This window comes from Ochotona curzoniae, unplaced genomic scaffold (assembly GCF_017591425.1).
Source record: "Ochotona curzoniae isolate NIBS_2020 unplaced genomic scaffold, NIBS_Ocur_1.0 scaffold_4506, whole genome shotgun sequence".
In the NCBI taxonomy this organism is placed as follows: Eukaryota; Metazoa; Chordata; class Mammalia; order Lagomorpha; family Ochotonidae; genus Ochotona; species Ochotona curzoniae.
The window spans coordinates 63,987,226-63,996,719 of record NW_024467119.1 but is presented as its reverse complement, the minus strand read 5'-3'; the positions used below and the strand labels follow the sequence as shown (position 1 = coordinate 63,996,719).

Below are 9,494 nucleotides of genomic sequence, written 5' to 3'. Positions count from 1 at the left end.
ATACTTTTCATGTTCAAATGGAAATTATGTTTTCTGTCATGTTCCTTTCTGACATTATTTTTAGATTTCAGTTTTTCAATATCTGCACCAAATTATCCTGATAATTGAAGCTAATATAATTTTGATGTTTGTACAGTTGTAGGATCTTAGGCTATGAGTAATAAAAGAAGAGTATAATATATTGCATAAAATCTGCCGTGGACCAAATGAAAGTCTCACTAAATTAAATAAGGCAAAAGCAAAGATTCATACTGTAACCAACAAGAAATACATTCAAATGTTGAACATTTGTGTTAAGTTACTGACTTACAAGATAAATGAGTTAACAGATACTTAAAGTTCTGTCCCTTGTGGGATGAGAAAAGGGAGGGTCGCTTTAACAATGTGCAAGTTGTTTGCTTCAGCACAGTCGATTCTTTTACCAAGACAAAATCCTCTGATTCACTCCCCAAGTGAGCGCAACGGCAGATGCTATGCCGATTCGAAGCCAGGAGCCTCTTCCGGGCCTCCCACACGGGTGCAGGGGCCCAAAGCTTTGGGCTGTCCTCAACTGCCTTCCCGGGCCACAGGCAGGGAGCTGGAAGGGAAGCGGGGCTGCCGGGATTAGAACCAGCACCCATATGGGATCCTGGGCGTGCAAGGTGAGGACCTTAACCACTTGCGCCACTGCGCCGGGCCCTGTATCCTTTATTTTAAAGCTGGGATTCATGAGCCACTTTTTAAAACTCACATATTCCAAAGTACATCTCTAACACGTACAATTTAAATAATGAATTTTCCCAATGGGACATCAAAAAACACAAATTATGGTACTTTAACTCTTGAATAGCTTGCAATGAGATGGATTAAGCTTCCACTAAGAGAGAGACATAGAATCTTCCTGTAACTTAGAATGAACTGGGAAGTCATTTGGAAATAACATCAGATGAATCACACATATTTAAAAAGTATCTTGGGGCTGTGTAGGTCAAGTGACCAGGAAATAGCACATCTCATGGGTCTAAAATATGTGGAAATCTACATGGAATTTTCTGAAATGTCAAAAAATAAATGCATCTTCCTAGGTACTTTACTCAGAAAAGTATATATTCTGGGGAAATACAAGTGAAAATCAGAAAAATACAAAAAAGAGAAGTTGTAGAATAAGTTACCCAGGGAGGACAACAATATCACTTTGAAAGTGAACAGAGGGGCCTGGTGCCATGGCTCACCAGCTAAATACTCATCCTGAATGCTTGGGGATCCCAGATGGCACCACTGTGTGTCCTCACTGCTTCACTTCCCATCCAGCTCCCTGTTTGTGGCCTGGGAAAGCAGTCGAGGACGGCCCAAAGTCTGGAAACCCTGTGCCTGTGTAGCAGACCTTTAGCAAGCTACTGACAGGATCAGCTCAGTTCTGTGCTGTCCATGCTTCCCACCCTAAGGGAGGCTCTCATGTAGCAACTCACTACTGAGAATCTTGCAGTTTCAAACAAGGTAGTAATATGGGAATACTTGCAGTTTTCACAAGAAGTATCATGGCTATACTCAGAACTTGTATACTGGTGGTTCTTTTATGATCTCAGTTAAATACAACTTGTAGATGCATTCACCTTGATAAAGCAGCAGTTGGCAAAAAAATGCATCACACTTCATGCTTCCTAAGATGTCCAACAACCATATTTATCAAGTATTCGCCAAGTCCTTGAAGATGACCTGACAAAATAAATCACTGTCATTAAAAAAGCTGTACAGAAGATTCTAGGAGGTTTTTTTTTTTGTTTGTTTTTTGTTTTTTAACATCCTTTGTCCCTTGTGAATTTAGAGCACGATCTAGAAAAGAATCAGAAATCTCATTGAGCAGCATAAATCTTCTTGGATTAATGAAGATGGATCTCAAAACTTTAATATACCATTATATGATGTCAGATGACATCCATTAGCAGTTCAGGCCTGTGCACTTTCTGCTAGAGATGTGAACACTATTAAACCACTTGATGAAACTAGAGACATGTTAGAAAGTTCAGATTTCAGTACAGATTTAAAAAAAAAAAATATTAGTGATAGTGCTTACATAATTGATCAGGGTGGGAAGGATTGAGGATCATAGATTAGTGGGTAAGCCCCTTGTTTCCACATTTTCTTCTCCCCATATGTTGGGAAAATGGGGATACAAGAGGAATAACCCTGTCCAGCTTCCCAAGCCCCACGCTTCCCCAGGCATTGGGGAACTGCCATCGGATGTTATTCCAGGTTCCCCATTGTGGAGCATTTTCTGAGCATTTCATGTGTTTTTGACAGTTCTGAGATGCTACTAATATTGCCGCTCCAAGGACAAAGAAATCTTTCCAAGGACAATTCATTGTCATAGTTTGCCTCTGAGTTTCCATTGGCCCAGAAAGTTGCTGTCAGGTTTCACTGGGGTAATTGTTCAATTTGTTTTGCACTCCATCCTTTGCAAACCAAGGGGTGCTTAAGCCAAGCCCAGCCCTGCCCAACACAGGCTTGACTCTCAGGTACCACAGGGACATCTGCAGCCCAGTCAGAATAACCACCAATAACCTCCACTGGACCAGCCCCTAGCTCTGATTCCTGTTCCTTCCAACAAGTACAGTGGGCTGGACCATTATACTCAACATCGCATTCAGATCTTCTATACATCATTGTGCACTGAAGCCTAACTCAGCCCAATGGACACCATCATCCAGCCCACACTTGTAGTGGATGTCACTACCTGTCCAACCAGGCCTGCCTCCAATTCTGGTTCTCATGTTCACCAGTGAGAGTTGCAGCCCATCAGAGAACAGCCTATGTCCTCTCCACTAGACCCATCCCCTGCCTAGATCTTGCATTATCCAGGTGATTTTGCAGCATAGCTTGACAGGATTTTCCCACAATCCCAACACTTGCCAGCTGATACTGTGGTAAAACCCAACTCATTTGCCCTTATTCTGGCTCATGCCTGTACCTGTGGATACAATCAGTCAGCCCAGCCTGGCTCTCCCACTAACCCAGTTCACATGTAAGCCAACAAATCTTATAGCCCTGCCCAGTCTGGTCTGTACCCAGTCTCAGCTCTCACACTTGGTAGCATGAGCAATGGCCTAGCATTGGTGTCCTCACTACTTCCCTTCCACCTATCCCTCTCTGTTCCCAGTCTCATGTATACTGGTGAGTGCTGTGTCACAGTCTGGCATAGGCTGTGTCACTTCAGCACTTGCTGTTGGGTGTTACAGTCTGGCTTGACCCAGTGTGCTTCTATTCCGGTTTATGGTGGTTGCAGCCACTGCCCAACCTGATGCACTCAATCACCAGTACCGGGGAAATGTGAACTGGATGATGATATGACCAGACCCTGCTCATCTCACATCCCATCTTGGTACTTAAGCCAGTGGGTGTTATGAACTGACCCAGCATGGCACACCCCATACCTTAGCCACATGTATGCCAGCGGGTACTGTAGCCTGATCTCCTCCGGGCTGCTTCTTGTTTTGGATCTTTTACTCACTTGCAGGGACTGCATCCTGACCCAGGAGTTCTCCAATCCCTTTATTGAATCTCCTCTCAGTGGTAGATCTTGTGCACATTGGTGAGTGTTTGTCCAGCTGATTTGCTCCACCCCATGTCCTGGCAGGAATAGTATCATTACCCAACTGTCCCATACCCAATCTGGTTCTTACTGATGCGTGTTACAATGCAACTATACCTAGCCCACAAGTTTACACAGCTCTCATATGACCCAGTGGGAGCTGAGACATAGCCCAACCTATTCTGTGCCTCCTCTGGTTCTTACAAGCACCAGTGAATGCTGGAGCCTAGCCAGTCTGGTATGTCCTGGTGCCTATCCATACCCATACTGAGGGACGCTGCAACCAATTCGAGCCCAGACCTCTGCCCAGTTCTGGTTCTCATGCTCACCAGTGTAAACCACAATGCAGCCAGGGCATCCCCTAAGCTCTCCAAACTAAGACGGTTTCCAGCTTCACATCTTGCATACATCAGTGGTTGCTCTGACCCAGCTCAGCAAAATCATACCCTGACTTGATCTTCACAGTGGATGTTGCTGCCTGGCCTATCGCTGCCTGTACCTATTCGCAATTTTCTCTGATGAGTGCTACAGCCTGGCAGTGCTCATTCTCCTCCCATCCATGACTCTTGCAAAACAGCAGGTGTGATATCTAACCCAGGCATGCTCTACTTTCCAGCCTGCCTCCTGCACGGGCCAGTGAACTAAGGTTGAGATGGTCTTTCCTGGTTCACCCCCTTCCACAACCAACACACATGCATGCAGACTGTTAGAGCTACTATTCCCAGTCTGACAAACACCCAGGCCTGGGCCATATGCTTATGAGCAGTAACAATGCCCAGTCTTCAGTTGGAGTTGCCCTAAATTCCCCCCCAAAAAACAATCCCAACCCTTTAGCTCTTCCATGCCAGTGATCATTAGGCCCTAATCAGTCATAGGCTACTCCCTTCATCCTGCATATGAATGAACAGTGGAAGCCATGACCCATCCTGCTCCACACCACATTCTTGTGCCTGCAGGAGCTGCAGTCTGGACCAAACTAGCCTGTGCCCAACCCCAGTACCAATTAATGTCAGTGGGTACATGGTCATGCCTAGCTCAGCTTGTCATCACCCCTTCCTCCAGGAAAACAGATGAAATTGCAGAACAAATGGGTGGGCCCACACAGTCCCCACAGAAACTGGCTCCAGACCTAGTTCTCTTGTGTTGGTTAGTGCCACGCCCCAACCTAGCAGTACCCATCCCGTTTCTACTCTCATTTATGAGTACTGTGATCTAGCCCTGCCAGGTAGGCGCCGATCCCTAGTTCCAGTGTGTCTCATTGAGTGTTATTTGTCAATGATCATTCTAACCCCAGTTCTACTATATCTCTAGGTCTGCTTTGTCGGTCTGAACCTTAAGCATTCATGCACCCCACCCCCCCGCCCTGCAAGATCCCACCACTGGGCCCAAGTCCCTGCTGCCTGGAAGCGCAGAGCTGAGGATAGTTGGCCCGCTCTGTGTCTAAGCTTAGGCCTGCCTTCATATCCAAGCTTGCCCCTGGGGGAAACCTACCCACCTGGCTCCAAGAACATGGTGAGCTAATGGGCCCAGGCTTCCATCCAGCCCCAAGACACACCCAGGGGCAATTTGACCCACCTGGCAGCAAGCCCAAGGATGGCCTGGGAAATCAGAGCCAGGCCTAGCCACCACCCGCCAACCCTCACCTTGGCCTCAGTACCGTTTTGGATACCTACTGAAACTCAGGTTTTGGTAGGCTTCTAAACAATATGGTTGAATTCTCTTTACCTACTAAACAGAACCTGAAGCATGGTAACTGCATTAATAGCCTTTCCAGTGTCAACTTGCCTTTAATAAAGATAATCCCAGCAGTGATTGGACAGACCCATTGTGTGCAGGAAAGCACCTAGTCATTCTGCTCTGAACAGTAACCTAAATAAATTAGACTTTTCTTCAGTTGCCCTTCAAAGCAATAAATTATTTGTTTCAAATGTACCTTGTTTAACATTTTTATCATGGAAATCAGAGAATTTTAACTTCTGCTGTCGGGTATCTTTTCCTTGAATATGCTTTTTTGTTTTGTTTTGTTTTGTTTTTGCTGTTTCTTTGCTCGATTTTCTAAGGGTTTGTTAAAAAATATTGTGAAGGTTACCTTTTGATTTAGAAGCTAATATTGTGTTGTTGCTGTTTCCTCACAGCTATTACTAATCACATAATTTAATATTTATGTAAATAATTTTAATAAGGTACTTTGTGTTGGTTCTTCAGTGTACTGAGTATCTATTGCAATAAAGTATTTTAATAAAATATGATTATGTTGAACTAAAAAACTAAGTAACTTGGATTCATCTAATATTATATTAAGGTATTGCCATTTAAAATCATATTTACTTGGAGTGTAGATGTTCTATACAAATCCTTTGGTGGCCTCAGGAACTAATCTTTATCCAAATGTAAAAAAATGAAATGATTATGCTGTGAAAGTTCCTCTGTGTAAAAAGCATCTGTTTGGTCAGTCTCTACTAACACACTTGTGTGACTATATATGACATTTTGTAATGTTTTTTGTCAGTGTTGCGAAGAGGTGGAAGAATTTCATCAAAGGTTAGAAGATGGCCCCGATTGGCATCCTAGAGACTAACCTCATCTTGCATGCACCCAGGACCCCATATGAGCACTGGTTCTAATTCCGGTGGCCCTGCTTCCTATCCAACTCCCTGCTTGTGGCCTGAGCAAGCAGTCAAATTTAGCCCAAAGCCTTTGGACCCTGCACCCATGTGGGAGACCCAGAAGAAGTTCCTAACTCCTGGCTCCAGATTGGTTCTGCTCCAGCCATTGCAGCCACTTGTGGAGTGAGTCAACAGATGGAAGATCTTTCTCTGTGTCCTTCCTTTTATGTATAGATTTGCCTTTTCAATAAAAAACAATAATAATAATAAGATTCCAATACTTTCCATTCAAAATAAATGTAATATGCTTATTTTTATATATCGATAACCAAAATAATCTAGCTGCATATGTACATGTATGGTTATAACATTTTTAGTCATGCATTAAAAAAAGATAAAATGCAAAATACATAACTACATAATCAGGTATTAAAACATTGAACACAAGTACAAAATAACATGACGATGTTATGAATTGATTGCACACACTTGTATTTAAAAAAAATTACAGGAAGTAGAATGATTCTAGTGTCCATACCACACTCTGAAATTACAACAGTGGTACCCAGTCAAATCTTCCACCTGCAAATAAAAAGAAACAAAAAACCTTTATTTACAATTCAGTAATACATTGTTGAGATCACAAGAGAGATCAGACAAAGGCAATAATAATCTGTGACAATCTCAACCATTCACCTTGTGACACTGATAGAGTCTTTCATAAACACTGTTATCCTTATAGATTTAGTTTTACTGCACATTTCAGATGGAATAGATTCTACATTAATTACTTTCGGAAACTGAGTATACAAAGGCATAACATTGTATTGTTGATATTGGGAAATCCCAAATGGCCTTTGCACAAATTACCAAGATAATAGTGTTAGCATCCAACACTTATCCGTTATGGTTCATTGTAAAAACTTGGAAATATTTCATTCCATTTGCGAAATGAACATTACTGAAAAAACATAGAAAACAATCATTACTGTAAGTATTGTCTAAAACCTGAATACGATTTACATCATACTGATTTGCTATTAAAACTGTAATCTCATTGTGGTTTGTCATTTTCTTTCCTCAATGCCATATAATGATGCTCACACACACATTTTGTTTTAGAAATACTATTTCTTATTTGTTGATTCAAATGCTTCAAAAAGTGTGAACAATGGAGATGTAAAACACATAGGAGATGTAAAAATCAATATCACCTTGATTTTTAAAAGCAAAACTAGTCACAGCATAATAATCACTATTCACAATCATTCTTTAATATACAGAGAAGGGAAGGACTAATACATTGATCAACTCCTGGAAACAGTAAAGCTGGGAGCTACACTGACACTTTCATATCAACTATTTTCAATGATAAATATTGCTTGTTTATATTGTAAAATATATTTTACAAAATTTGAAAAAAAAATTTAATCTGTGTAAATAATGCAAAATAGTTTGGTAACTTTAAAAAAGATGAGTGATTAGAGATACGCTATACATATTGAGACTATTTCTCAATACCATATCGAACACAGACATTCACATTCTTAACATATCTACTCATTTTCGTTATCCGTTCAGCAGAATAATTTCAGATCAAAAATTTAAAATCAAACACATATAAATGAGTTGGGAGGGGCTGTCATTTCAGCATGCTCTTTGCCCCTTTAATACAAAGAATTATTTTTTGAAAAAAATCTGGGATCGGCACTGTAGCATAGTAGCTACTTTCACATGCCAGAATTTCATATGGACGCAGTTTCTAATCCCGGCCACTCCACTTCCCATCCAGGTTCCTGCTTGTGACCTCGGAAAGCAGTCGAGGATGGCCCAAAGCCTGGAAACCCTGCGCCTGTGTGGGAGACCCGGAAGATGTTCCTGGCTTCTTGCTTCAGATCGGCTCTGCTCTGGCCATTGCAGTCATTTGGGGAGTGAATCATCGGACAGGAGCTCTTCCTCTCTGTCTCTCCTCCTCTCTGTATACCTGCCTTTCCAATAAAAATAAAAATAAAATCTTAAAAAGAATGATTCCAATGATTTGGCATTTTTTTCCCAGAGACTTCAATCAATTCCATGGCAAATATAAAATAATCACAATAATTGTTGATCAATTTTTTTGGGTTTTCCCCTCACCCACCCCACCCCCAGTGTTCTCCTCTCCTGTCCCTCACTAGGTATCTTCTGAATACCCTCAGAAGTCCATCATAATGAGGTGTCTCCCAGTATAGGGTTTATCTGTTGTTTTGCTATGAGATCATCCTTGCATTGCAAGTATAGAGATATACTTCTCTCTGTTTATGAATATGGGAATATTTATTCCCACTGTGTTTCCATTATACCTGCCTTTGGGTACAGCCCCCCCTTGGGTTGCGAGGAAAAAAAAGAAGGGGAAAAAAAAGGAAAAAAAAAAAAGAAATAGTGAGTCTTCATTTCCATGGTACTGTCAAATTCGTGGCAGGAGCATCGATGTGACGATAGGGTGGGGCAAAAGAGGGTGCAATATTGTTTTGAGATAATTGCTGACATGTGATGATCCAATCAATCACCCTGGTTGGAATATTTTTTCTTCCAAAAATAGTAAGTTTCTCTAAGTCACAGTTAAGCTCTGATCCAAATGCCAGAACCCAGGAGCCAGGAGATTCTTCCAGATCCCCCATAGCGGTGCAGGGTCCCAAGTCCTTGGACTGTCCTTGATTGCTTTCCCAGCGAAATGAAAGGGAACTGGAGCAGGTGGGACATCAGCCAGTCATCCACACGGGACCCCAGTGCAGGTAAGAAGAGGACTTTAGCTAGTAGGCTACCGTCCCTGCCATAAACTATTTCAGCATCAATGACTAGAGGCGGTGAAATGCTAACTTGGCTAATCCTCTGACTGCCAGTGCCAATATTCCATATGGGCTCTTGTTCATGTCATGACTGTTCCACTTCCTATCCAACTCCCTGCTTTTTTTCCTGGAAGAGCAGATGAGGAAGAGCAAAGCTTCTGGAACTCACACTCACATGGGAGACCAGGAGGAGATTCTTGACTTCAGATTGGCTCAACTCTGGCCATTGATGCCAATTGACAAGTAAACTTTCTCTTCGTAAATCTTTCTTTCTATTAAAAATAAATACATCTTTTTAAAAATTTGTCATTGAGACATTGTTTTTGTGTACCATAAAAAAAAAACTTACAAAACAAAAAAAGATTAATTGAAAGGTGATAGAAAATTTTCCCATATTTTAACCACCCAAAACTTCTTTAAAAATATTTTAAAACTGATAAAATATCTTAAAGGAAATTACATTTGGTTAGCTGCAAATCACTTACACATAAGAGT

General features: G+C 41.7%; 1 pseudogene; it reads left to right on the top strand.

The window, feature by feature from the left end:
* Nucleotides 1-1,007: 1,007 nt before the first annotated feature.
* On the top strand, nt 1,008-5,415 carry LOC121147515 (annotated as a pseudogene).
* The last annotated feature ends 4,079 nt before the right edge of the window (nt 5,416-9,494 follow it).